This window comes from Podarcis filfolensis (assembly GCF_964270895.1).
Source record: "Podarcis filfolensis genome assembly, chromosome: 1".
Classification (NCBI taxonomy): domain Eukaryota; kingdom Metazoa; phylum Chordata; class Lepidosauria; order Squamata; family Lacertidae; genus Podarcis; species Podarcis filfolensis.
This window is the reverse complement of record NC_139604.1, coordinates 36,394,217-36,409,183: the sequence shown is the minus strand read 5'-3', so window position 1 is coordinate 36,409,183 and position 14,967 is coordinate 36,394,217. Positions and strand designations below refer to the sequence as shown.

The 14,967-nt window shown below is 41.6% G+C and overlaps 1 long non-coding RNA gene across 1 annotated transcript; it reads right to left on the bottom strand.

Annotated features, from left to right (window-relative positions):
* Nucleotides 1-13,787, bottom strand: LOC310747961. Its single transcript, XR_014541043.1, has 2 exons — nt 13,523-13,787; nt 1-270 (listed from the first exon to the last, which is right to left on the bottom strand). It is a non-coding gene; the product is annotated as an uncharacterized lncRNA (long non-coding RNA).
* Nucleotides 13,788-14,967: the final 1,180 nt, after the last annotated feature.

Sequence of the window (14,967 nt, the reverse complement as noted above, 5' to 3'; positions counted from 1 at the left end):
TGCTGTCCGAATTTGTTTAATCTCCTTTAATCTGAGCTAGGTTTCTGGGGGCATCTGGGCAAGTTACTTTCATTGCCCACTCAAGCCTACCTTCACTCAAAAGAAAGAGCACCCAACAGCTGATTTGCACTGCAGGAATGCTTTCACTTCATAATTTGATTCTGAAGTTTTGATTTCACAGCTTCAGTCCTTTCTTGGCAGTGGTGACAGTGGAACAAATGTTTTGCAGTAGTAGCTGTATCCTTGTTTGGAATGCTTTCAGAAGAGATCCTGTGGGAAGTCCGAGGGGGGGGGGATGGGAAGACATTAGTTTATATTTAGTACTGGAGCTGTGCAGAAGTGGACTCTCAAAAGTCCCCATCCTATTTGCAGGCAAAGAATCGGCAGGGCACCATTTCACCAAATTCTCCAGCCCTACCTGGAAAAACTGGGGGTTGAACCTGGGACCTTCTGCATGCAAGCAGATGCTCTACCATAGAGCTATAACCTGTTTCAAAATGCTAAAGTCCTAGTTCCATACGCTAAAGTCTGCAATAGGAGGACAGAATGTGACAGAATGGCTGAGCATGGACGCTGGAAGGGAAAGGACTTCTAGTGCAAAGTTCACCTTTGCTCCACAGTACTGTCACACAGGCCAGAATTCACATTAACACAACTTTCCTGTACTAGGTTGAGGCACTTGATTTTGGGCAGGAAGAAGGATAAAAATTCCCTGTGTTAGTCTGTTCCCTTCATAGACGCCAACTCTATAGGGCTGGGGGGTCTTCAGCCCCCTCCATGTCTGTTAGGCCAGGGCTGAGGGGCCCCCTTCCAACTATCAGCTTCCTCCTGATGTGACAGTCACACATGCTGAGGGGGCAGAGGAGGCCGAGCACGGGCCTCTTGAGTTGGAGGCAACCATATACCTGAACCCCCAAAGCCTGTAGTGGCGGCAAAAGGAAAGCTTCCCTTCCTGTCAATGCTGCTGTGGCATCTCTGCCTCTGCCACACCTCCCAGTCCAGCCTCCGGGGCAGGGTGAGTGGGGACTACAAGTCCCATCATGCCTCGCCCCAGTCTGCCCCTTCTACTGAGCTCACTTCCTCCACAGGGCCAGTCACGCTCAGCCTCCTCCCGCTTTCGGCATCCTCCCAATGCAACAGCCTTGCAACAGTGTTATAGGTGCATGCCGGGGTTCCTCAATGTTGGGCACAACTCGGCACCTCTGGTTCCTTTACAGCTTTATCCTCCATACCCAGTCATACTTTTCATGGCTTCCCATTCTTCCTGCTAGAAGAAGTGTTTGTGTTTGGGCGATATCCATTGTTTCAGGCTGGTTTGCAGGAAAACCAGGAACCAAAATGGGCAACTCGTGTGTGCAGGAAGAGACGTTTGCTTTCCTGTTTACAGATATGGTGCATCAATCTAGTCTGTGCTGTTCATGGTTATGCCAGCCATGGGAATCCTGAACTAGGCTTGGCCTGTTACTTAATGTGAGCATGATTTACGGGCTTACAAGGTCCAAATTAAGATACCTTAGCCTAGCATCAATGCCAGCACAAAGGGCAATGTGGAAGTTCCCTGAAACTAGTTTATGGCAGGAAAAGTGTGTGTGTGTGTGTGTGTGTGTGTGTGAAATCCTCCTCAAAGTTACTTGTGGTTGTTTTCACTCCATGCAAATGGGAGCACACAACATGAATTATTCCAAAAACAGAAAAGAACAGCATTAAAAGAATGGAGCCATCAGGGAAAAGTCAAATCCAGGACACAACTAAGAGCAGCCACAGAAGGCAGGGAGTAACATCAACAGCAACATATTAACAGGGAAATTGGGTTATTTCAAAGGGAATAGGAAATGAAAAACTGACCTAAAATATTTCTCAACTACAAGAAATTATTTTGGAATTGGACTTCTAGTCAGGATTTTGTAGAAATTGATCAAGATTTTTCATAGTCAATTTCTTCACATGTGTGAGTCTTTGGCACTGTTAATGCTAAGGTTGAAGACACCCCTCTATTAATCTACATTAACTCATTATTGGCTTTTGTGCAGATGCTGCTGCTGGTTAGGCTGGTGGCTGAAGTAACTTATTTCGCTCCCCCATTTCTGCAATGGGAAGCTAATGGCACTGTACTGTTTTAATGACTCTGTTGCTTCCACCCATGGTGCTTCACAGTTGATGGAAGAATCCATCAGAGGCGGTGATTGTATTACTCTAGATTGCTTAGGCCTGCTTGTAGCAGTTGTGTTGGTTGCAGAAGTGGCCACTGGAGAGGACAGTGGTTGGCCTCTCTCGCAGTAAAAAGGAGACCAATTGGGTTGATCTCCTTTCTGGTTTGGAGCTTGCCTCTTGGTGGGAATGTCTTGCCCACATGAGGTTTGATTACATTCTCCATCAAAGGACTGAAAGGAAGCCATGCTGATCTATTGAGGTCCACCAACCTCAGTTATGTATACAAAAGCAGGATCTTATAAGACACAAGATTTACCCACCCTGGAAGAATGGCAGATGAAGGTGATGGACTATATGGGATTGGCAGAAATGACTGGCAGAATCCAAGACCAGGGAGAAGAGTCGGTGGAAGAGGATTGGAAGAAATTTAAAGACTATCTACAGAAATACTGTAAAATTAATGAATGTTAGAATGATGTTGGATAGAAATTAAGTGGTTTCCAGCTGTAATGCTTTAATAATATGGAAAAAGGGTATAAATAGGTAAAAACATAATTAAAATGATGTTGGATTGGAAATAAGTGGTATTAGCAACAAAGTTAATAAGAATATGCAAAAATGAATTGATAATGGATGAAAATACTGAGTTATAAAATGTTAAGTTATAGAGATAAGATAAATGAAAGAGGGTAAGGATTTGCTGATTTGATTATTTAAATGGGAATACAAGAAGGGGAGGTGTGAGGAAGTCAAAGAAACAAGCAAATGAGTTTTAAGTTATGAAAAAGAATTGTTTTTAATTTTTCTTATTTTTTCTGTGTGTTTATTCTTATCTTTTTGTTTCTTTTATTATGTGTTTTTGTATATTTGTTGTTGTAAAATCTTAATAAATATTTCTTAAAAAAACAAAAACAAAAGCAGGATCTTATAGTTTCACCTGCTTAGTTTGCATATTGGGAAGAAACAAGCTGTGCCACAAGGGGGGAAAAATCTGTTGGAAAGGTTGCTACTGCTCACCGGAAGGCAAGGAGGGGGGCAGCAGCGAGGTCAATGCTGTGTAAATACAGTGGCAGGAGTGCCAGACTGGCACCACCAGTGTGTTTGCACCACATTGATTTCACTGCTGCCTCACTCCTTCTCTCCAGGGGACATGACTGACATGACTGACCAAAGTGGTGCCTCATTACATAGCCTGCTATTGGATTGCAGGGAGTAGCTCCCTTGCTATGAGAAGCCAACAAATGCAGAATATTCTGCTGGGGGTAATTCAGCAATCATAAATTTGCTGTGCCATATTTGAAAAGGAAAAATAGCAATAATTTATAAATGCAGGGCAGCATTCAACTAAGTTTTATTCAAGGGTAAACCTACTGTCATGTGACAAAGGTCTTTGAGAGCAGAAGCAGTAAAGTGTTGGAAAATGCTGAAAAGTACAGATTCATTCTTCTAGCTGACTCACTCTGACTCATTCCTTATACAGACATTGTTTCAATTACAGGAAGTCACATGGAGCCAGGAAGGATAAATACATGGGCTCAGTGTGCTCTTCTTTTTACTTTGCTCTCTTCCATTATTGTTTGTACAGTATTTGTAAAGAAGTCTGTTTGCCTCAGTGAAGTTTTTCTTTTTTACTGTGAATTTTGACTCTGCGTTTGACTTCGCTGCACTACAGATTAATCCTTAACAGGCAAACGCAGCACATCATGTTGGTGGGGTGGGGGGAGCAATATCACTGCATGTAGGATCTTGTATGAAGATTCTTTAGTCTAGGCCCTAGACAAATAGAAGATGTGGATTTTGGATAGGTTCTGTGACCAAAGGGCCTATAAGTGCATAGAGGTTGCAGCAGTCCCCAATCCTCCATCCATGCCTTTCTTCATATCAGAAGAAATAAGCGAACAGGGCTTATGTTTATATATAATGATGTACAGAAGGCAAAGGGGCTAAATTGCTCTGTTATCCTAAAAGTTCATTGCTCCCAAACAGCTTTTAGTCTAGTCTGTAGATAGCTTCTTAGCAAAACCTTCTGTGAAGTTTTTGAAAAATGAAAACCAATGGGCATTTTTACATTTTAAAAAAGTTTGGATAAATGTTTGAAAGTGTTTGTATTTTCATTGCAGAATTACTTCCATAGTAGGTATGAGCACAAAAGCACCATATAAAAGCACACAAACTGTTGAATATAGAAACTATATAACAGAGAAACCCAGACATATGTACCAGACACTACAGCTACAATTAAGGACATTACCCATTCCTCCCTCTAGATCATTGAATTAATCCTCCCCTTTAATTGGCTTGGATATAGGAGGAAATAGATTATGGAATATGAGATCTGTTTCCCAAAGATGAGCCCCAAAATGTGTTTCCAGTAAAACAGATTTACAATTCTACTGTCCATCTCAAAAAGTACCACAGAACAGTGTTATCCAGTGGCCAGATGTTAACTTAAAGTGCACATTGTTTGGGGAAAAAAGCTAATTAACAACTTATTAATTGGATCGAAAGTCTGAAACTGTTGTACTTCTAGCAAATACATAATTTTCTTCAAGTATTATTAAAGCGTTTTTGTTGTACCTATTAAAGATTCTTGTCTCTAAGTTAATTTCATTATGCTAATAAGCTATCATCGTTACAGAACCTACGCTTTGATCCATGTTAATTGTCGTGATCTTCAAAGACAAAGTCACCACTTACTTTAAATGAATTTTACATCTTTTTAAAGAATCACACGGAAATTAGGGGAAGTAATTAATTTTTTATTATGTGTCTCAATATTTTTAAAGGAGGAAGTCAATGGTATTGGCTAGAATTCATTTTAACATTTAACTAGGGAAAACAGCATGAGGCAAAAAAACGTTCAGATGCAAAAGATTAAAGAAAATTTGAAACTGGGACCTAATTTGTCTTGATAAACTTTGGTGTTTAATATGCTTCTTTTGTTCTCAGTGTGAAACTGCAGGGTTTTGATTTGTATAAACTTTTTGAAGAATTAATTCTTTCTAATTTTATTCCTTTCTTTGCTTTCCTTTACAGTAAGACAGAGAAGTTGACCTTCAAACCATAACACTTTAAAAGATCTACAAAACGTGCAAGGTTAAATCTATTAGTGGCCTGAGGTTAGCTATTATACACTTACAAAAAGTGTGTATTTAGTGGGTTGAAACTTTGGACATATGATAACAAAACGGGGGTGGGGAGAGAATCCTTATGGATTGTAAGTACTGCTGAGATTATCCCTCAGAACACAGAGATCATCATATGTACCAACTGGAAAAAAAATTCTTCATTTCAGGAACTGGAACAAGAATCACAGCTGCAGTGGTAGCATATTGAGTTTGAACTAAGTGCATATAATTTCACACATGCGCACACACAGAAGCCTAGGGGAAGTAAACAAGTGTACATGCTACATTTAATTCCAAATACAGACGAGATCAAACCAAGATCTATGGTGTTTACCCCTGTCAGAAAGTGGGGGTTGATTATAGCACAATTATCCAGAGGTACGTGTTTGCAAACATAGCACATAACATAGATCTGAAAGGTATGGGGTTATGGATTATATATTTAAAGCATAGATATTAATATCAGTGTATAATAGCAAAAAAAAAAGAAGAAGATTTGGGGCCTTTTAAAACATAAAAATCTAGGTAGAAGAGGAGAATTTAAATACTTGCAAGCAGTAATGAAAATCAAAAGCCAGATTACCTACTTCCAATTTAAGCTTCCTAGTAAGCATCAGGTTTAAACTGAACCTATACAAGTAGGATTTCTGCAATCCACTGGACAGGTGGTGAGCTCATTGCAAGGATTTCTCAGTATTAACATTGGACTCATTTGGGCTAACACCAGGCATCAGTGACCCTCATCTGGATTTAACACATGACCTGGCAATCCAGGGCATATTATGAGCTAACCACTATACCATCATTATTTTTTCAAGGCATTGACTCTTTTAATACGTCTTCACGGCAATTTGTGCTTTTCCTAGAAGCAAATGTTATTATATGAATGAGGTCTGTTAAGGTGACTTAGACTCCCAGATGCCAGCCACAAAAGAAAATCCTCTTGGTTTTCAAAACTACAGTGATACCTCGTGTTACATACGCTTCAGGTTACATACACTTCAGGTTACAGACTCTGCTAACCCAGAAATAGTGCTTCAGGTTAAGAACTTTGCTTCAGGATGAGAACAGAAATCGTGCGGTGGTGGTGCGGTGGCAGCAGGAGCCCCATTAGCTAAAGTGGTGCTTCAGGTTAAGAACAGTTTCAGGTTAAGTATGGACCTCTGGAACGAATTAAGTACTTAACCTGAGGTACCACTGTACAAGCAAGTCCTGCAACAAAATGTTTCATTATAGGGCACTCCTACAACTGGTTCTGGCCATTCATGCCCTTCTCTAGGAAACTCCAGTTCCACTCCTAGTTTTCCATATTTTGCCTTCTATCCAAGAGATATTCAGCATTCAGTGCTCATTGGACCAGGGGTAGGCAACCTAAGGCCTGGGGGCCGGATGTTGCCCATTCACCTTCTAAATCCAGCCCGTGGACAGTCTGGGAATCAGCGTGCTTTTACATGAGTAGAATGTATCCTTTTATTTAAAATGCATCTCTGGGTTATTTGTGGGGCATAGGAATTCATTCATTATTATTTTTTCCAAAATATAGTCTGGCCCACCACGTGGTCTGAGGGACGGTGGACTGGCCCACAGCTGAAAAAGGTTGCTGGCCCCTGCATTGGACCCTCTTTTCCCCTAACAATATTAGTACTTCCGCAACTTGGATTTCCCATGAGCATGCTGGCATCTGCTCTTGTTTCTCGATGCCTGCCCCCTGCCTATAATCCTTCCAGCTTCCGGGTCATGTGGCCAGCATGACTAAGCCGCTTCTGGTGAACCAGAGCAGCGCACGGAAATGCCGTTTACCTTCCCGCTGGAGCGGTCCCTATTTATCTACTTGCACTTTGACGTGCTTTCGAACTGCTAGGTTGGCAGGAGCAGGGACCGAGCAACGGGAGCTCACCCCGTTGCGGGGATTCGAACCGCCGACCTTCTGATCAGCAAGCCCTAGGCTCTGTGGTTTAACCCACAGCGCCACCCACGTCCCTCACGTAAAATGATACCTGTGGGGATTATTTTGCCAATAGGGAAGGATTGTGTAGATCCTGAATGCCCAGCATTATACATGTTCATCAGAACTCATGAACTGTGGCCAAGAGATACAACACACTGGGGCACCTGCACATCACATTTGTGGCTTTCTCTCTTAGGAGCCCAGAGAACTTTCCTTACGTTTGACAAGGAGTTTAGGAGATTCAGCATGGAAACAGTTAAACCAGAAGATTATGGACTCTCATGCCCAATCTCCAACTGGTGATTATTTTTTTTTCAAAAAGTTTTTGTGGTAAGAAAATGTTCAAATACAAAATAGAACAACTCAACAATGATGAGACATACCATGTCATGGAAGATCGCTCCAGAGAAGAGAACATCTAAGGTTCTCTTCTTGGGTGTGTTAAATGGCTGGGGATATTTTGATGACTTCAGATTCATGGTAGAAGTTTAAATCAGTTGCTGGAACTTCAGGGGAAAGCTGCTCTTGAATCTATTGGGGTTGTTGCATGTGCTGCAGAGGCACACACTGCCAATAGGACCTGAGAGCTCAAAGGTAGCAATGTTGTACCATGTGCAAATAATTACATTTTGAAATCACCACGCAAAACAAATATGTCTTTTCCCCCCTTGCATATATCTGATCAGCTATATTTGTCAGCATGTCCGTATGTTGGTGTAGATGGTATGAGCATGCATATATAAAAACTAAAATATCTTTTCTCTCCCTGCTCTCCTTTGCTGTCCCACCCAGTAGGAGATTATGAAATGCTGGGGTTAACTGTCAGATGCTTTACTCTTCTAAAAACCTTTGCTTTTTAAACTAAATGCTTTCTTATCTTTTTAATTTAACATAGTCCCACATTTCTTCTTTGAAGTAATTTTGGGCTATCTGATAACATATAATGGAAAACATGTTTATGTCTTCAACCGGTTCGTGTTGCATATTTCAAATGCTTAGAACAACAATTTTCAGAAGCTTTCATTAAGGTTAATTTTTTTTAAAAAACTACATTAAATATGAACAGATTTTCTCACAAACAAAATGCAATGTGTATTTAACAGACTTATATTTGATAAACTACCTCATATAAATGCAAATTTTTGACTTTGTGCCAGAACCAGGTGGTACGGAAAATATTTCTATTAAACAAATAATGCTGGGTGAGCAAACTCAAAAGTTATGGTTTACTACACTAAGGAAAGAAAGAAAGAAAGAAAGAAAGAAAGAAAGAAAGAAAGAAAGATGCTTTTACTCAGGTTACATAGATTTTGTCTCCAGGTATCCCCATGCTTCAAAAATAAATAAAGTGAAGTGAAAGAAGCACAAAATGAGATATGGACCTCTGACGTGAAGTGTGTGTATATGCAAATGCCCACATGTGTGTGTGTGTGTGTGTGTGTGCGCGCACACACACACACATGCACACACACACAATCTAGACTCTTGAGCAAAACTGAAACTATTTCTGGTATCCTACATAGTTACTGATCTGCTCTACGGGGCCCTAATTCTTCCTAGGAGATAAGCAAACAAAACTTTCATATGGGAACAAGTGAATTTCAGATCCACTCAATTTTACCCCAAAGGCCAACCTGGAGATTTTTCTTTACAATGTATTCTAAAGATGTCTAGGCTTATAAAGCAAGTATTTAAACTCCCCCCCCTTTTTTTAAGAGACTGAAAACTACAGTACTTGGGTATCTAGCATATCTCACTGGCGGAGAAGTTATGTCCTTTTAAAAAATCTTCTACCTCTTGTTGATTTGTGAGAGTTGGAAAATTTGCACATGATGGGATAATATGCTTGGAAAATCCAGATAAAGCAATGGAAATAAAAGGTGACCACTGTCCCACACAAGGCGACCCACCAAAAGGCAGGCCTCTATGATAAACTGTTTACATATTGGAGCTAATGAAGTTCAGAGTGTAGCTTAAATGAAATGGTTTCAATATTAAACTGGCAAAGGCCACCACACACAAAACAAGCAGGAACACCTTAATCCATTATTGTTTCAGAGGATGCTGTTTTCGTACATCCGCACTCTCGGTGTCTGCCAAGTTACAAATGTCACATGAAACGATCCATAAAACCTAGCTAAACTGGCCTAGATTTTGGATTTAATGAAAGCAGACAGTATGGAAAAAAATTAGCTCTTGGAGGTGAAAGAAACCTAACCTGATGATAAAATATAAATAAGCTCTGAATTAATACAATTACATTAAAATGGCTGTTACTGGCTACACACACACACACACACACACACACACACCAGCACTCCTAAAGAGACATCCCTTCTTTCCCAAGTATAGAATTTTATTATGAAAGACTGTTTTGTGTAGGAACAAAAATGACTGGAACCAGCTTCAGCTTATAGCACAATTCAGTGATTCTCCCCTCACAAGATTACCATCACATGTGGAAAAGAGAGTGGGCCATGCTCACTGGCCCCACTCCACCATCACGTGCCCTCAAGGCCCCCAGGCATTATGGGAAAGTCTGAAGTGTGCCCCTGTCTCTGGCACTGCTGTGCAATCAGGTTGGGCACTGACTGAGAGCTCAAAAGAGTCCCGCGCTGGCCCAAGGCAGCTGTATCACTCCAGCACCCCCCTTGCTGGACTTCCAGGCAGCCATGTGGGTGGGACATTTGCTTTGGGTAAATTAAAGTGGCAGGTGACTAACATGGATGGGAGTGGAGCTTGGATCCTGTTCAGAAGTGACACTGCCATCTACCCACCACTAAAACAGTCACCCAGGGGTGCACTTGTTGTTTAGTCGTTTAGTCGTGTCCAACTCTTCGTGACCCCATGGACCAGAGCACGCCAGGCACTTCTGTCTTCCACTGCCTCCCGCAATTTGGTCAAATTCATGTTGGTAGCTTCAAGAACACTGTCCAACCATCTTGTCTACTGTTGTCCCCTTCTCCTTGTGCCCTCCATCTTTCCCAGCATCAGGGTCTTTTCCAGGGAGTCTTCTCTTCTCATGAGGTGGCCAAAGTATTGCAGCCTCAGCTTCACGATCTGTCCTTCCAGTGAGCACTCAGGGCTGATTTCCTTAAGAATGGATACGTTTGATCTTCTTGCAGTCCATGGGACTCTCAAGAGTCTCCTCCAGCACCATAATTCAAAAGCATCAATTCTTTGGCGATCAGCCTTCTTTATGGTCCAGCTCTCACTTTCATACATCACTGCTGGGAAAACCACGGCTTTAACTATACGGACCTTCGTTGGTAAGGTGATGTCTCTGCTTTTTTGCACTTAGGAGGGCACTAAGTGGTGGTGTTGTTATTGCTGCCATGGAAGTATCAGCAGAACAAAAAATAGATGGCACCAAAAATATGATGTCTGTTGGGATGGTGTGGGCCCATTGATGGCACTGTGTCAAAGGCCCCCTGAAACCTGGTGCTGGCAGTGCCTGTTGTTATGTGAGTTGTATTGCCTGTGAAGCACTAAAGAGCTGTGGGATGTTTCGTTGTTGCTAAACAGAGCAGTAAAAAATTAAAAGAGAGGGTAACACACACACACCCATCCACCCACTCACAGCCCTCTCTTTGCTTTAGTTTTTTAAAAAGAACCTCAGACCTCTTCAGAACTTGGCAGGCAGCATTCTCAACAGCCAGCTTGCAATGTAAGGTCTTTCAGGTACCTATAAAAGCCTATTGGAATACCTGTGAAGGACTATCAGAGGACACAAACAAATTAATAATAATAATAATAATAATAATAATAATAATAATAATAATAGGAGGGCTGGTGTGAAGCTACAGAGTTTGAAAAAACAACCCTCAAAAGCAGAAGCAACAATATGTATTACTCAGCTGCCTCCTAATTATTATAAGGGGAAAAAGAGACAAACCCCTGTTTCCCTCCCCCATAAGGAAAATAAATCATGTTTACTTCGCTCAACCAAAAGCTCCTGGACCTGTTTGTCTGCAATTTGTCAGAAATAATCAACTCTGGAGGGGCTCCTATACCTGTAATTTTCATTCACTTTAGCCAAAAGAGAAAAAAGTTATATATGTTTTTAGATTTTTCCATTAATAGCCTTGTTTTAAACAGGTTCACTCAGAACCCAAAATGCAAACTGAAGCGGAGAGAGCACAGAGCGACTCAGAAATATATTAGATTTAAAACACACAAACACTGTGCAGACACAAGGCAATGCTGGAGTCCATGCCCACCCCTAGTACTTATTTATACCTTGCACTGCACATGACCCATCCCCATCAGATGCATTTATCACATTTAATAGGGCCTGGGTGTACATTTTTCCGCATCACATGATGGTCACTCTTGAAATAGTGCAAAAGAGTATTCAGAAATGTAGCACTGGATTTCATCCAGCAAAACGTCTAGCGCTATAAATTTAACAGAGGTTTTCTATCAATCTGTACTAGTGGGGATGATAATCAAACAATAATTTTAAGATTAAAAAATAATAATCTGTTTGCACCTGTTATGCACACATGCTTCCAAGTTGCATCTGGGACAAGTTCTACCCTAACCTCACCCCTGGTCCTCGGGAATGAGATAAGAGCTCTGGACTGAATACCCTAATGACTGGACATACCCTTATTTAATTTCAGCTGTAAACAGCTGGATTGATAAATGTCACAGCTAATGACTTTGGCTTTGTTTGGACAAGAGTTTGCTATTAACAAGAGTTACCTGCTCTCCTTGAAGTAACAGAGAAACTTGTCTAGTTTCAACAATATGTGGTTAGACTACTTGGCGTTCTTTACATCCCAGTGGTTTCCATTTTCCTTTGAAACACCTTTCATTCACATACCTGGCCATCATGTCTTCTCCCCTTTTCAATATGTGCATTTTACTTTCCCACGCCGCACTTAACCATTTTTGTTTCTTGTTTTCCCAAGTCTGAGCTACTTCTTATTGTATCCTGCTGCTTGTTAAAGGTTTCCTAGGGCTGAAGGGTATCAGAAAGTTTTGAAAGTTATTTTAACAAGCTAGCCCTCTGCAATATGTGGTTGGCCTCTACCAAGTATCACAAATTATTTGTGTTAGACAAATCTCTTGTCGCTCTAATAATCACATGGGGGTGGGGGTGGGAGAGAAGACTCCAGCATGTGATGCAATCAGAAGCAAAAAGACAACTTTTAAATGAAATCACTTGCTGTATGCCACTAGATGGCAAATTCTAAAGCTGGCACCACAGATAATTTAAAGGATTAGCCATTTTACAGCTTTGTTTAAAGTGGAGATATACAGATACATATACACATACCTCAAGTTCCTAACACATTTATTTAAATACTCTGCAGGGCTATATATGTATCAGATTTCAGAGATCCTTTATTCAAAACACTTTATTAGAGACACAAACTGTGGCAGTGAGGATCTATGCCACAACATTTCAGCTGAATATGACACGCAGTGTAAATTAATAATGAAGAGTCTTCTTCATTAAAAGAATAAAAGCTCTGCTGAGTTAAAACTTGTTTGCAAATAAGCAGCATAGTGAACAGAAGATTTAAACTAGCTTCAGAGCATACACAGAGTACAGGCTTCACTTCTGAGTCAGGTTCCATATACACACAGTGACTCCACTGTAACTCATGGCTCCACAGAGTCTCCAAACCAGGGGCTGGCAAAGTTTTTGTGACTTGGAGCTGTTCATGGTCCCGCAGATGCTGCGGTGGGCCGGAGTGTGCACGCACGCATGCATGTGCAAATGCTATTTCCGGCACTCCTTCTGGCATGGAGGAGGTGTGCGTGGCTTCCCATTGGCTGCAGGAGAGTCGACCGAGCGAGTGGTGGGGGTCCATGGGCCGGTTAAACGACCCCCATGGGTCACTTGTGGTCCATGGACCTTAGGTTGCCGACCCCTGCTCCAAGCTATCTCCAAACTGACAGGCTCCAAACTGTCTGCCTGCAAGCAGATACATTTATACAGAGAATGAGTCATCTTCAAGATGAGTCACAATGATTCAGCATACAGAGTGATTGTGCAGCTTTACAGCATTTCTCAACATTTCCAGAATGCTTTACTGCTTCCTTTACTGCTTCTGCTCTCAAAGACCTTTGTCACATGACAGAATACTCAATGAATACTTCCCCGTTCTTCCTTAGGTATGGTTCACACATGCATGTACATTCGTTGGTTGATTGATGGGCTGGGCGACATTTTTCAGCCTAAAGTCGACTTTCCATCACAAGCCCTCTTCTTGGGGCTGTATGACAGTAGGGAGTGGTTACCTGAGGCAAAAGAGGATAGGGGAATGAATGTGACGCTTACCTTTGTACAGTTGGCTGTATTCTCCCCACATGAAAGCCAGATATTTCCACACGCCAACCTCAAAGAGGATCAAAGGCGCTGTAGTAAGCCTGTGAAATAGCTGCATGCAGCAAAACTGAAACCGTCTGGAGCACATTTCGTACATAGACCATCAAAGCCCTAAAACTAAAATCCAGATCCTAAAGGGGAATTTAGATCTTAGGGACCTCAGTGGGTAGAATCCTGTGTATAGCTAAGGCCCTTGAAATGGGTGCAGTGTGGACCACTATTGACACAGAAGGATTATTTCCCCCCACTGCAGATTCCAAGGGCCAAGAGAATGAGGCACAGAATCCATTGTGCTCTCATCAAACAGGTTCCAGATGGAACACCTGTCTTCCTGCACATGGAAATACAAAAATGTTCCTGATTCTGTAGCACGTTCAGAACACTTAATCACAGGAGTGGATGTAGCATTTTCACTCAGAAGTAGAAACCCATAGATATCTCAAGCACCACCCCCCCCCACTTAATCATATTGGTGGTTATATGCGTACCCATCCAGTATCCCCCCTTCTTTCATCCCCTTTATTGTTGGATTTAGTGCAAGATGCTGGAGTGTTTTAATTAAATTAGATTTGTATTGTCATCAGGAAGGCCCTTTTGAAGTCACACACAGTTTCTTCTAGCCCCATAATATAATCATGCAGGTTTCCCATATGTGGAGCTTCTGTTCACATCTGTGAGAGATGTTTTATGGGATAGGAGGAAGCCCACAGACGCTCTATGCAACAGATTCATTTTGGAAAACAATGTGGAGGATAGAAACCTACAGAGAAATAACTTCCAGAATTTGAAAACAACTACTGGTACTTTTGAAAACAACAGCAACAAAATCCTGAAGACACAGTAACATTAACTTCACCTGAGTTATAGATCTTTTCTGTCCTTACAACTGATGTGTGCAGGTAGAGGAGATGAGCCTGTTCTGGCAATGCCCACTTCCATTCATTGGCCATGTAAATAAGAAAAAGAAAAATCCGTGCCACTTCCGGCTTTAGCCCGAGCCTAGATAGGATACAGAGAGCCTATCTCAGGCCTAGTAAGTGCCTAAGGAGCATATGAAGCTGCCTTATACTGAGTCAGAATATTGGTCCGTCTAACTCAGTATTATCTACACTGACTCACAGGGGTTCTCCAGAATGTCAGACAGGGGGCCTTCCTGGCTATACCTGGAGATGCCAGGAATTGAACATGGGACCTGATTGTCTACCACAGAGCTATGGCACTTCTGCCAAAATTATAGGACCTGGTTTTCACAGGTATCTCACCAAAATGACCCTTTCATTTGTCATCTACTCCACGAAGTTAACGTAATGTGGAGAAATACTGGAGCTCTGTCTGATGACTTCTTCCCTGCCATCACATCTCCTGCCAGAACCACTCTCATGTAGTCCAGGCATTGA